Raw genomic sequence first — 15,593 nt, forward strand, 5'->3', positions numbered from 1 at the left:
GCAGTTTAGAAGCATTTTCCTAGCTAAATTCTCCCAACATTCACCTTCAAACAACTTCAAAGTAATACCTCAAATGAAAATTTTGAAATGGTAGAGCCAAGAAAACGTCCCAGTGAAATAGTTTTTTCAACCTAAAAATACTTACATGGTCAGTAAGAGAAGTCTTTGACACTTGAGACCTATTAGGAGTCCATACACATGGCAATGGCAACAGCAGTGTCAGCAGTAGTTTTGGGAGCTCTCAGAACAGAGATATGGCAAGGGGGTCAAAAAAGATCACAGAGGATCATTTGCTGGCACTGAGTATACCTGGCACTGACTGGCTAAATCATTCGTCGTTCTTTATTGTACATATTATTGCTATTATGTACAATATTTTCCTGGTTCTGTTTACTTCGCTTTTTATCAGTTCACATAAGTCTTTCCAAGTTTTTTTGAAATCATCTGGCTTGTTATTCCTTATCCTTTTTATCACCAAATTATTATTTGTTGTTGTTTGTTCATTTTTCCATTCTATTTCTTGACTTTGAGTTGGATTCTGCTCACCTGAGGCATGGGAAGGCAAGGTCCCAAGCTTCAGTCTTTTTTTTGTTGTTTTCAGAGGTGTTTTTTTAACTGCTTTCAGAATAGTGTGATCTGGGGAGAAATATGGTCACTGCTCCCCTTACCTTTGTTCTGCTTTTTATCCAGGAATGGCTTTTGGTCCACTGTAGCTGCAAGCACTAATGTTCCTCCTTGCTTTAGTACTGTGACCTTGGCTTCTGTTCCTTTGTTACTGATCACCAATGCTCATCTCTTCCCTAGAACTGAGACCCAGAACTGCATATGAGCAACAGAGTTGGTCAGATAAATGAAAAATTAAAACAACATTGAGGTACCACCTCACAGCTATCAGAAATGACAAATTCTAGAGGGGATGAAGACGTAATAGGTACCATAATAAACTGCTATTGGAGTAGTGAACTGGTCCCACAATTTGGACAATTTGGAATTATGACCAAAAGGGGTAAAAACTGTGCATAACCTTTGACCCAGCAATACCACTACTAGGTCTACATCCCAAAGAAACCAGAGAAAAATAAAAAGGACCTCTATGTACAAAAATACTTGTATCAAAAATAAAAAATGACAAAAGTTTTATGAATTAATACAAAGTTAAGTGAGAAGAACTAGGTAATCATTGTGCAAAGTAATAGCAATATTGTAATGAGTATCAACCATGAAAGATTAAGCTACTCTTATTAATAAAATGTTCTAAGACATTTCCGAAGAATTCATAGTGAAAAAAAGAGAAAACTGATTAACTCTGAGTGCAAATTGAAGTATAATTTTCTCATTTTATTTTTCTTGCTTTTTTGACGTATGGATAATGTGGAAATAAGTTTTGCATGGTTTCACATGTATAATTGATATCATATTGTGTGCCTTCTTAGTGGGCGTGGGAGGGATGGAGAGAATTTGGAGCTCAGTATATTTTTCCAGTAGGTGTTTTTTTTTTATTTTTTTCCAATTACATGTAAAGATAATTTTAAATATAATTTTACATAAAATTTCGAGTTCCAAATTTTCTCCCTTCTCCTTGTTCGTCTCCCCTTCCTAAGATGATAAGAAATTTGATATAGGATATATACACGTAAGCATTTAAAATAGATATCCATATTAGTCAGGTTGTGAAAGAAGAAGAAACACAAAAGAAAAATATGGAAAGTGAAAAGTGTCAATAATAGTTTATCATTATATAATGCCACTAATACTATATACAAAATCTTTCCTGGTACTGCTCACTTCCCTTTGCATCAGTGCATGTAAGTCCTTCCATTTTTTTTTCTGAAATCTGCCTGCTTGTCATTTCTTACAGCGCAATAGTATTCTATTACATTCATATGCCACAACTTTTTTGGCCATTCCCCAAACAATTGGCCACTCACCAATTTCAAAAGCTTTACCACCATAAAAGAGTATATACCTATATCTACTTGTAGATATAGATATATACACACACACATATATATATATACACACACACATATATATAATATGAAGGTCCTTTTCCCCTTTCTATGATTTTTTTTAGGAATATAGACCTAATAGTGGTATTGCTGGATCAAACAGCACACATAGTTTGATTGTTCTTTAGTCATAGTTCCAATTGCTCTCCAGGATGTTTGGATCAAGAATTTGAAATTTGAAAAGAAAAGAATGTTTAAAAAATAAAGAAATAATAAATTAAAATATTTACCAAAAAGCTAAACAAAAAAAATGTGCTAAATAAATCAATGTCCAAAATCACTGAATAATGATAATCCATTAAGGGAGGTAGTTTGGGATCATGTGTCTGCAATGCTAACTTATCTGCTATAGATGCTGATCATCAATATATATTTAGTTCAAAATAGTTGGAAATGCTTTTAGATCTAATTTCATCCAAGCCCTGAATTTTACAAATGAGAAAACTGGGGCCCAAAAAGATTTATTCAACCTTTTAATATAAGTCACTGAAGTCTAGAGACTTGAATTTATGAGACTAGGTAGGCACTTCCTTAATTTCCATTTTCTTGTCTTTGTTTTTATTTCCTGGTTAACCATTTTATATTATTCTTCACAGTCCAAAGGTCATTCCTATTGGTAGAAAAAAAATGGAGGCAAAATAAGAAATGATTACTTCTTTCTCCTTTTGGTCATTCTTTACCATTGTTGCATCTATCTGAGATAGCTGTTCTATCTCTTTTTCATCTTATTGCCCCCAAAATAACTTTAAAAAAAGTATCACCTGGGGTGGCCAGGTGGCACAGTGAGTAAGAGCACTGGCCTGGAGTCAGGAGGACCCAGGATGAATTCCGGCCTCCGATACTTAACACCCACACACACAAAAAAAAACTTGGCCGTGTAACCTTGAGCAAGTTACTTAACCCCAATTGCTTAAAAAAAAAAGTATCATCAATCTCAGCTCCTTCTGTGCTATAGTATTCCAAACACAATTTTATAGGTTTTTGTCACCCTTTCATGTTCATCCTCATTTACTTACCCTTGATTCAATCTTTTGTTGTTTTAACAAATCTAATTGTATTTGATCACATCACTATGTATTCGTATTAGTTTCTATAAAGAACTACCTTTTTTCTTCTTCCTCAGAATCATTTGTGTTTGAATTTCATTCCTGAGAGTATGAAATTCCCTTTAGTTGATTCTACTTATCAGTTCTTTGAACTCATCAAAAACCATTATTGCTCCCAAATATAAAGTGCATGTAGTATTCTATGGTTTCTCCCTATAATAAATTCTAGGATGGCCTGGTTTTTATTCCTGGTGAGGGTCCAACATGCAAATTGAGCCTTAGAAACCCAGGGTGAATTCTCTGACTCTCCAAGTCACATCTTCCTGTTTTCATTGATGGGAACTAGATGGAAACATCCCTGCTCCCTTTCTTAATGCCAGTGATCAGATCTGTACCTCACTCAGAACTGGTCTCAATTTAAAACCAATTTGAAGTCAACGACAAGGAGTCTGACTTATGCCTCATGGTGGGAGAAACCTTAAAACCACAAAAAGAGCTGGTTGAGTTTGAGCCCAAACTGCCAGTTCTACTACCCTGAGACTGGGATTTGCTCCCTTCTGGTCTTTATTTAACTGAGCGAACATCCAAGTGCTTGGGCCCCAGACATTAATTATTTCCTAGAATTCAGACCTTCAGGCCCTCCTCACTCCCTGTCACAGATCTTTTTAGAAGAGTCTTAAAACTCCGTAAAATTAGAGTTCATTTATAGGTCAGGACAAGTGGATAAAAATATTTCAAATCCTTCTTCTGAGAGGGATCCAATGTATGCAAAATATACCATTACTAGTACACTGAGCTGCAGCCAGAGACCAAAGAACACAGTTTTAGATAGAGTGTGGTGAAGAAAGTTTGAGCTTCAGGTACTTTCAGTGGGATATATCTGAAAACACACTATTTCCAAATAGTAGTTTTTCTGAGGGTAGCTTTTCTCTAGAGAACCTTTCACAACTCCCCAACATTTTATACTTAACCCTTGGCCCAGCTGCTGCCTTAGGCTTACTTTTATTTAAAAAACTCATTTCTAGCTGAATTTCTAGCATTCACAATAGCAGAATTAAGTAAACTATCAAATGGAAGCACCCTCTACGCCCCACTGGCCTTTCCACCCAGTACCTTACCTGACCCCTCCATACTGCAGATGTGTCAATTCTTTTGCCCCTCCCCTCAGATCTCTACTTGGTTCCTCTGCAACCAAGTAGAAAAAACCCCTCCTCAAGCCCTGCCAATGTCCCTACTCCATAGATGATGCTATGATGCATCCAGTGAGGAAACCTGTGGTAAACTATAATTTTTAGTTGCCAGCTTCACTACATTTTCCCTATTGTCTTAAATCCTACCCTACCTCCCAGGTTGGCTTCTGGTCCCGTATCTACTCAGGAAGCTGGAGTTTTATCCTTACCTTCTCCTTCCTTACTCCTCCAACTAAGTAAGGTCAGAACTGTACCCAATAACCCAGTGGAACTAAAGCTACTCCAGGATGATCACAAATGGAATAAACGCAGGGTACCTCAATCTCAAACTTTCTGTACAACACCCTATCTAAGAAGCTCTTCTCTGCTCTCAGGCTGCAACTCAGTATGTGAGTAATGTTGTTTTATGCACCCCGCCCTTGACTTTCTCAGAAAAGGAGTGATTGCAATCACTTTTTTTTTAACTCATCCTGACTTGTAAATATATTATGTCTCCAGAAGAGGCCCTGTACTATATTATTGAATCACTTGGTACATACCAGGGTGATGAGTTATGATAGCCTCTCCTTGTATGAAGAGGGGTCAAAGCCCTGTAGGAATGAGGAACCTGGGTTACTCTGACCAGTTGTAGATAGGCCACTGTGCCCTCCCACATATATAGATATAAATATAAAGGCAGAACATATATGTATACATATATAGACATACATAAATATACGCTTACATGCACATACATATGCATGCACATACATATATTCCTATTCACACATATGTATATGTGTATACATGTTGTTCAGGTTGTTCCACCTATGTCCAACTCTTCCTGATCTCATTTGGAATTTTCCTGACAAATATACAGAAGAAATTTGCCATTTTCTTCTCCAGGTCATTTTACAGTTGAGGAAACTGAAGCAAAGTGATTTGTGCAGTATTACATAGCTAGTAAGTATCTGAGGCTAGATTTGCACTTAGCTCTTCCTGACTACAGGCCTGGGACTCTATCGTACCACTTAGCTGCACGTGTGTGTGTGTGTAACTTATATGTTGTGTATATTTATATGTTATCATTATAGATGTTATAGATTTATACAGATAAATATATATAAGTAAACATATCTACACATACATAATATGTGTGTATATAAATATGAGAATAATATCAGACATTCATTGGTGAGATTTGATGAAAAAATCTTTTCCCATTTCACAATTTCTCATGTTATTATGGAAGCATTAATTTCATTCATGCAATTTTTTACATGTTATATAATTGGAATTGTCAATGTATTTTTATGATATTTTATCCTTTGGGATAGTGTAATGCCATGCACAAGCAGCTTTCCAGAAGAATGCTACTTTGAATAGCTTTTAAGGTTCTGATTACACAGTATAGTGAAAACTCTATTTATTCCATAACAAATCAAAGCAAAACTTTCACAGAAAATTAAGGTACAGCATTCACAATATCATAACTTATCACAGCACAACAGCTTATCATTAAAATGGCCACATAGTTTTCACCAAAGTGGTCACAATATTTAGAACAAAGAACAATCATCTCAGAGTACATAGTCAAAGTCTTCCTCTCATGGGGCAAAGTCTTAAGTTAACTCAGTCAGTAACTAATTCAGCAATCAATTGCTAAGTATCATTAACCACTAAGTACAATAGAAGATATAGATCCTCCATTCCTAGGTCACTAGTAAACTACAATTTCATCATTATTCGGTATCCAGGAGAGGGCTTTTCATCTTGACTTGGGACCAGTTCTCAGATTCCCTGGATCCCCTTCCATGGTCCCAGATTCTACCTGAATCCACCAGACTGTCGCCTGGGTTCAATGTCAGACAGCTCCCAGTTCCTTGACCAGTTCTCTGGACAGATCCTGCTCCACACTGAAGTTAACAGAGTCTGGTCCATGCCAGATCCTTCACAATTTCTGCTCCAGGTAATTCAAGTTTCAATCAAGCCACAAACAAAGTCTCAGCATCCCAGTCATACTTCAGTCACCTGGGCTCCAGGCTCCTGTTCAGAAGAAGCTGCACCATGACAAGTTGTCAGGATATTCTGGCTTAGTTCTCCATTCTCTTTTCTGTAGCTGCTCTGCCACCAGATTCTGGTCCCAAGAAATTCTGACTGTGCCTCTCTGGGGCTTTTCTTATAGACACAGCATTAGCTTCCTGTTTCAGACAACCCCTTTCTGATATGTCAGCAACAGGAGACAGGAGTTCATACCTTCTGTTTCTGCAACAGAGGCTTGATCAATTACTAAGTGCTAAATACATGCTACCTTTGCCAACACAAAGGTATCTTCAAATTCAAATTACATTACCATTACAGAAAGGAATCTGTAGTCATAGATATGAAAAAAAAATCTTTTCTTTCTTCTTTTTTTAAGATTAGACCTTATGTATTCAAGTCACATATCAAATTTAAATCCATGTTGGTGTATAGTATAAAATGTTGGTGTCAATTGAATTTCTAGAAAATTAAAGTGCTTTCAAAAATTTTTTTACTAGTTTTTTCTTTTTTTTTTTTTAAGCAATTGGGGTTAAGTAATTTGCTCAAGGTTACATGGCCAGGTCTTTCTGGGTGGGTGCTAAGTATCTGAGCCTGAATTCGTTCCCCAGGTCATCCCGACACTGGGGCCAGTGCTTTTACTCGCTGTGCTACCTGGTCACCCCTACTAGTTTTTTTTTCAAAAAAGGGAGTGAGTGCTTTTGCTATTAATTCATATTCTTAGTTTATAGAATATTGGATTGAGTCTGTATGTTGCTTATTTTATCCATTTCTATTTGATTTTCATTCCTTTTTTATTTTGATATTTTTTCTGCTACTAAGTTTTGGTGGACATTGACTAATGACATAATTTGAGGTCAAGTAATAATGTTTTGCCATTTTCAGATACCATCTTCCAATTTTTCCTTTGATTTCTTTGAACATATATTAACCTTGTGATATTGAAATTATTTAAATTTGAAAGTTGTTTCCTTTTTTTTTTTTTGCTGTCTCACTTGTGAACAAATTTGTTGTTTGGTGTGAATCTGAAGTTTGATTTAGATGTTTCTTGATGAGTTAAATTTGGAGTCATTTTCTATGTATGTTCTATGGGATCCTCCTGATCTGAACTTACTCTCTGCATCTACCATTTCTGGGTTATTTTCCTGTACTAATTTTGAGGTATTGTAATTGAGTTTTCTTATTCATGATTTTTTTCCTATAACATTTAATCATTCAACTGCTTATATCTTCCCTCCCTATCATCATTATCAGCATTCTTGTTATATAAGGTTTTCAATGCAAACTTTCTATTTTTTTTAATTTTGTTCCATCAATTTTCCTCTTGCCTCTGCTTTCATATCCCCATTTTTTCATTCTCTTCCCCCCCAGAAATTATTCAAACTTATATTGTTAAATCTTCATTTAATTATATATTGTGAACATTTATTCTCTGTCCTACTATTTTTTATTCTAAAGTGTAGCTTTAGTATTTTTATTATCTATTATAAATTGCCTGTGTCATAGCAAATGAACTCCTTTTGTTAAAGGTAAAATGCTTTGCTTACAAAGGACAAATGTGTACTTTTATCTTATCATTCATAAAATGCATCAAATCTTTCAGTTTCAAATTCCCTAATAATTTTTTGATCATTATATTTTCCTTTTAGAATTTTTTCTGCTAGATTTCTCTAGGTCTGAAAGGAGCATTAAAATTTTCTAAATTTATTTTACTACCTTTAAAAAATAAATTAGTCCACTATTCTTTTGTTAAGATGCTATACCACTTGGTGCCTGTATGTTTAGCACTAACTTTGATACATTAGCTAAAACTCTCTTAAACCTAATGGAGTTTATTTATAACTTTATATTGTACATTCTTATTTTTACTCTATTTGATAGCATCATGGCTCTTCCTGTTCTTAAAAAAAGTAAGGGTCAGAGCTAATAAGATGGATAAAGAACAGGAACTCACCTGAGTTCTTCCAAATTCTCTTCCAAAATACTTTAAATAATGCCCTGTAATAGCAAGCACCTTAGCATACCCAGGATAGCTGCTAGCACAGGTTCTTTGATCTTCTTTTCTAAAGGAAAGCAACTCAAAAGAGGTTAACAATCTTATTTTAATCAAGCACAGATATCATTCACTTAGTTCAGGGGAAAAAGTCAGCACCCTGAACTTCTCACAATACAAACAAAAATTATAAGCAGATAAAAAATACAGGCAGAGAAAACAATGTAATTCAATAGACCAACAGACAGGGCTTCTAACTGTCTGATCATTACATACATACAATGTTAGTTACCAGAGAGAAAAGCACCAACATCTGTGTTTTCAAAGCTGGGGGGCTCAACAGCTGCCCAGAATCTCATCTTGCCACATTATACAACTCTTTCTGTAAGTGAGCCTCAAATATCTATCTATCTATCTATCTATCTATCTATCTATCTATCTATCTATCTATCTATCTATCTATCTATCTATCTATCTATTGGTGTGTGTGTTTATGTTTATGTATATGTATATGTGTGTATATATATGTATATATACGCCTCCCCTAAGCAAGCTTCTTTTATTGGGCTCCAAGGGAGGCCCAGCAAGGGACAGGGAAGATCTTCAAATTCCCTTGCCATTATATGCCTCCCCTCCTTCCCACCAAAAAATTCTAGAGTTACAAAAAAAGGACCAGGTAAAACAAACTTGTAGTCCAAGACAACTTAGAAGATAGGCAAAAAAGGTTTGTTGCCTCAGAATGGAGCACAGTTCATTTCAGGCAAAACACAAGCAAGCCACCTGCAAACTTTGGGGGAAACTGAATCAGCATCAATGGCTTTCAGAGCTTTCTTTCAGCAGATGGTAAGGAGGTCAGACAACTGGATAGAAGATTCTAGGGGTCTCTTTGTTGGCACTAGGTACATTGTCACTATACCAGTCTGAGCTGCAGTCCTGGGTTGCTGTCCCAGACCAAGGAGGAACATTAACACAGAAGAGTTTGTAACCTAAGGGGAGAAGGAGCCTGGTCACAGTTCTGTTGTGGAAAATAAAATGCTTGGGGTCACTCCTAAACCAGAGCACAAGGCAGGAGAGCAGTAAATGAGTAGTAAAGACACTTCTCTTTAGTTCATACCACCTTGAAAGAACTCAAAACTTATAGATGCTTCAAACTGACTGTGAAAACAACTGAAAAACAGAACAAAACAAAACAAACAAACAAATAAAAAAACCAACTCAGAATCTGGAAACAGTAGCCCCTTCATCCTGGGAGTAGAGCCCAACTTCACAAAAATTAAAAATCAAGAAATAATCTGAAAAAGTGAGCAAACAACAAGAAAAAAAAAACTTGACCATAGAAAATTACTATGGTGAAAAGAAAGTTTAAAATGCAAACTAAGAAGACAACAAAGTCAAAACTGCTCCACGTAAAGATTAAAAGAAAATTGTGAAAATTGGGTCTCAAGGCCAAAAAGAATTCCTTGAATAACTCAACAAGATTTAAAAAATCAAATAAGAGAGACATAGAAAAAAATAGAAAAAAATGAGGGTGTTACAAGAAAATCACGAAAAGGGAGTCAATAGTTTGGTAAAGGAGGGACAAAAATGCTGAAGAAAATAACTCCTTAAAAAACAGAATAGGCCAAATGGTAAAAAGGCACAAAAATTCACTGAAGAGAAGAACTCCTTAAAAAATAGAATTGGCTACATACAAAAGGAGGTACAAAGCCTAGCTGAAGAAAATAATTCCTTACAAATTAAAATTGGGCTAGTGGATGCTAACGATTCCATGAGACATCAATAAACAATAAAACAAAGTAAAAGGAATGAAAGAAAGAGAAGAAAATTGGAAATATTTTGTTGGACAAACAACTGACCTGGAAAAAAAAGATCATGGAGAGATAATTTAGCAATTATTGGACTACTTGAAAGTCATGATCAAAAAAAGAACCTAGTCATATTTTTTTTCTAGAAATCACCAGGGAAAACTACTCTGATATTCTAGAATCACAGAGTAAAATAAAAATTGAAAGAATCCTGATCACCTCCTGAGAAACATTTCACATTGAAAACTCCCAGGATTATTATTGCTAAATTCCAGAGCTCCAGAAAATATCACAAGTAGTAATAAAGAAACAATTCAAATATTGTGGATGCCCAGTATGTTCCCTGGAAGGTCAAATACTGAAGTTGAAACTTAAATAGTTCAGCCACATAATGCGAATATAGGACACGTTAGAAAAGATTGAAGGTAAAAGGAAATAAATGAATAAATAGTGTTATGGAAACAATGACCATGAACTTGGACAGATTTTAAAACATAGTGGAAGATAGAAAGGGCTGGCATGTTATGGTCCATGGAGTCATGAAGAGTTGGACATGACTGAACAACAAAAAAACAACTATAGATTCTGACTTTGAAAATAGTCAAATAAAAATATAAGGATCCTTTTTAATTTTCTTTTTTAGATAAGAAAATAGAAGAATAGACAAATTTTATTTTGCTCTCTTTTTCTCTCTCTCTCTCTGCCTGTTGAAGAATTCAGACACTTGTCAATCACTGCCAGTACCTCCCTTCATTCATTCATTCTCAGGGTTTCAGGCATTCAGAAAGGACTGCAGAGGTCATCCAGCCCATTCAGTAGCCAAACAAGCATCCTCTTTTCCCCCCTGAAGGCCCCTAAGTATATTACTTTGGAGAGTCCCAGTTAATGGAGTACTGGCAGCCTATTTCATGTGTTCACTCCTTTAGCAAATATTAATTAAGCCCTTACTGTTTAAAGTGTCTTGATTGGGAGAGGCATTAAAGATGAAGGAGAGTTAAGATTGAAAAACAAAATCTTAATAGTGAGGCATCTGATCCTAACCTAGCTCACTATCATGTGTAATATAACATCAGTGCACCTTGATCCTCAATGAGCAGGTGGCCCTTGCTACAGTCATTGAGGGCAACAATCTTTGTGGAGAAGGGGCCTGACATCCTTGGCCAACACCACCATCAAACATGGGGGAGCTGCCACCCTTCCAGCAGCTTTAATGGAAGTAAATGATCTGATTATAACCTGTGAAAATAAAAGGCAGACAGAAACAGTTGCTGGAGCCTTCTATCCTCCCTGCATCTCCCAGAAAAAAATGCCTCTTGATCTGCTCCAGCAAGAAAAGTCCCAGTTTCACCTAAGGAGCTCTATGACACTTCCCAGCTCTTTTATAATACAAAAATCTGAGAACCAGAAATCAGATACTCACTTGCAATTGGGAGTATCTTTCTGCAACTAGGTCCCCCAAAAGTCCCCCTGATCCAGTCCAGGTTCATATCATGCAATGCTTGTAGCCCTTGGAGGCAGGACAGCACAGAAACCGAAGAGAGTTCTGGCTGTTCTAGTGGTCAGCTCCTGCCAGACTTGGGACCCAGATAGATCCAGGGGCCAGAGGCCTATATCACTCCCAGTCAGATGATCAAACAGTCCCAAACCAAAGATTATCAGCCACCTATCCTCCTAGGTGCTCATCCAAGCCCCATCCCAAGGCCAAGAGAAGATTCAACTATAACCCTTGATAGACCCCTCCTCTTGCCCCTAAGAGGTCTGCTCAAATACCTTTGCTTCACTGATCTTGTGACTCTGACTCAGTCATTTCCTTTCCTTAGCCTCAGTTTTCTTCTCTCTAAAATGAGAGGCTTCCACTAAAGGATTCTTGAGGTCTCTAATTGTTCACAATGCGTAATCCTTTTATTTTTGAATATTGGAAAATAAAAGAAATGTCCCCATGGAGATAATGGGAATCTGTTTTGTAATCAATTCTTAAATTGCAAATACAGAATTCTATTGCTAGATGTAGTGTTGGAATGGTTGCCGGTCCTTTGGGAAGGTTTCTATTTTGTCTTTCCTCTTGAGAGAATTTTTTTGGTTAAATCATTACATAAGTCCTTTTTCAGCTGGCTGTTTATTTTTCTTTGTTCTCATGTCAACGTATTTCTCACATATCACAATGAAATCAAGGAACTATATAAAGGTTTAAGAGTAATTTCAAGGATATTAATCCAGATGTTGGCATCTCCCTTTCCTTATCTTTATTTTTTATAAATTATATATCTCTCGTCTTCTCTAATAGAATGTAAGCTCTTTGAGGGCAAGGATTTTTTCATTTTTGTGTTTATATCTCCAGGGCTCAACACAGTGCTGGTCAGACAATGAGAGTTTGAAAAATGCTTCCTGATTTTTTTTTTTTTACATAAAAAGAACTGATCAGGTATTCTTGTGAGTGCTATTAGGATTATATAATGTTTAGGAGAGGGAGGAGATTACATTAGGAATTACAATGTAAAAAATGCAAAAGATATTGAAATTCTTTTTAAAAGAATTATAGCACCTGATGCTATATAATTGTAGTACTATTATAATTATAGTCCAACAAATGGACAACTCCTAAATGACTGCTATTAAAAATACAATCTTTGATCAAGAGTAATCAGGTTGATATCCTACTTCAGACATTTTCTACTTGGGTAAGTCATTTGACTTCCAAAAGCCTCAGTTTATTTGAGTATAAAATGGGGCTAGTAATAGCATCTACCTCACAGAATTGTTAGGAGAATCAAATATAAAATGTTTTGTGGGAAAAATGCTATATAGATGTCGGTTATTATATTATTTTTCACTCATCCTCATCATTATTTATGTGTAATGTCTTAAAACTTCTCAAATAAATGAAACAGATTTTCCTGGTACCAAGTTGCATGATGGGAATAGCTTAGAAGAGGAAGTACCACACAAAAGACTAAATCTACTGGATTGTGAACTCCTTGATTGTGTCATTTCTTCATATTTGTACCCCAGAACATGGAACAGCAACTTGTATGTAGTAGGTGCTTAATAAATGATGGTTGAATGAATAGATAAACAAAGCTAATCATTTATTTACAAAAGATACCTTCATCCTAAAGTGATAAATTCTGCTTATTAATGTGCCTTGCATTGTTACTGAGATATCTTTCCACAGTTAAAAGATAAAGAATAATTTCACTGGCATATTGTTAGATCATAGCTGATATAAGGGATTCCATGTCTGATCCTTAATTTAATCATCTATATACCAGGAAGTTCCTAGCTCCTGGCTGAAGTTACTTCTGTTTGGGCAAGGTATGCCAATCTCTCTTTATTACAAGCATTGTAGCAAACTTTACTAATCACAATGCCCTTTTGGTGGATGAGGGTAGTGGGATATCACAGTCTGGTCACTGCCACTTAGGTTCTCCCACACATACTCAGTTCTTTTGAATCTGCTCAATAGTTCTAGGGGCAGAAATCCAGAATTCTGGCCTCTCTACCAGAGGATGAATCTCAATGTATGCCTGTACCACTGTCTGTGTTTGACAGTATGGAAATGGAAGGGCTGGGGAGCCACAGGATTGAATGCATGAATAATAAACAGCCTGACTTATGATTCTTGAACATTTTTAGAACATCAAACACAAACACTATACAGATTTAGGGAAGTTATTATTGATTTATTTTTAATTAGTCAGAAATAATAAACTGTTCTCTTTGAATTAAATGAGTTTGAAGTTGGAAAAATAGCAAAAATGTATTTTGTTAAACCAAAATAGAAGGAAACTGTTGTTTCTACACTAGAGTTGGTACATTTGAAAGTGATAGACATATGATGTCTCAATATAGATAGTGAAAAGATTATTGCAACTGATATTAGAGTTGTGAGTTTCTGATCCTGTTATTTTTCCAGTTACTGCTTTTCCAGTTACTGTTCATGGCTCTTCAGGGAAGTCCATCCATCCTCAACACCTCAGGTTCCTCATATGAAAAATGAAAGATATGACTTTAATGACTTCTGAGGTACCTTCCAAGTCCAAATCTATGTTTCTGCAATCTGCCTGCTACCAAAACCAAAATATATTGCTTCCACAATTTTAGAAATATAGAGAATAAATTGATTTTTCCCTTTTAATTTTCATTACCTCAGTGTTCTAATCCTGCTTACTTCATGTGAGTTTTATTGATATTAAAGGTTTATATAACCTCTAGTTTCTCTAACATTACCTTCAACTCATAATCCATTATAGTATGATTCTCATATTTATATATGATTCCTTAGAAGTAAATCAGGCTTGAACTTTTATTATGGAAAAGAAAACTAATACTATCAATTACTTTTAAAATGTTTTGTTTTATTAAATCCTCCAAATTCCTACCACAGTGCCTCTTTTTGGATTGGAGGTAAGCCTAGGTTCTCAAAAAATAGGACAGCAGAGTATGTGTTCTGACTTCTCTGACCATGCTTGGAAAGAATTTTTAACATCATCCTGGCAACACAATGAGACTGTTGTACAAAGAGAGATATACAACTATGGAGAGAACTATCACCAGAAGCAGGCTACGAAGGGATGAACTCTTTCATAATGGAAACCTATGAAATAAAAGAAATAAATCATAATGATACTTAGTTATTAAATCATCACTAAGCATAGTTATATGCTTTTCTCTTCATGTCCACAAGAAAACAATGAAGGTCCCAAAAAAATCCCACAGTTTCTAGATTGTCTAGAAACATTATCAGTAAGAATGTTAATTGTGAGATCTATTTCTAGTGAACAAATGAAAGAACCCAGTGACATCAATATTAATATTGTCATGCTAAAGTAACGATTAAAATGAAACTGCCATCTAATAGCACTGTGGTTCACAGGCTCTCCTAAGAATTTTTAGAGTTGGTATTGTTATTTACTCAAAAGAAGTAAAGAACATTTATTTTCATGGGGAACTGATTCATCTTATCTTGCAGAGTTCATGATGATCATAATCAAAAAATTCACCATGAAGATGATTGCATCTTATACAACAATGACTGGTGCATAAGATTGGTACCATTGACTGGTACCATGACTTGTACCATTTAAGGGATAAAGACATTTTACTAAAAGCCTGAGATCCTTCAGAGTAGGTAAACTGGTACATTGATACATCATAATTTCTGTACAAAAGTGGGAACAAAAAAATATAGTTACTAGTATTCTATGAAAAAAAAAGTGGAGGGTACTTCTGGGAACCAAGATGGTGGGATAAAAAGATAACTGTCACTCTCCCTTTTTGCCCTCTTAAATAAAACAGAAAATAGTACTCCAGGAAAATTCCTGGAGCAGCTGAGTCAGCAGAAAGATGGGGCTGAGCAGCCTCTTCGGCAGGAAAATTTGGAGGATCAGCAAGAAAGGTGTGTTCCACTAAACTAAAAGGGGAGCATATTCCAGGCAGGAAGTGTAGCAGCAAGCCAGAAACAAGGTCCATCTTAGCAAGCCAGAGGAAGATCCTGAGCTCCAGGGTGGTGGAACAGGCAGATGCCTGGGGAC

This window comes from Petaurus breviceps, unplaced genomic scaffold, assembly GCF_028583685.1.
Source record: "Petaurus breviceps papuanus isolate PSGF00001 unplaced genomic scaffold, PetGlider_PUasm1.0 214, whole genome shotgun sequence".
Lineage (NCBI taxonomy): Eukaryota > Metazoa > Chordata > Mammalia > Diprotodontia > Petauridae > Petaurus > Petaurus breviceps.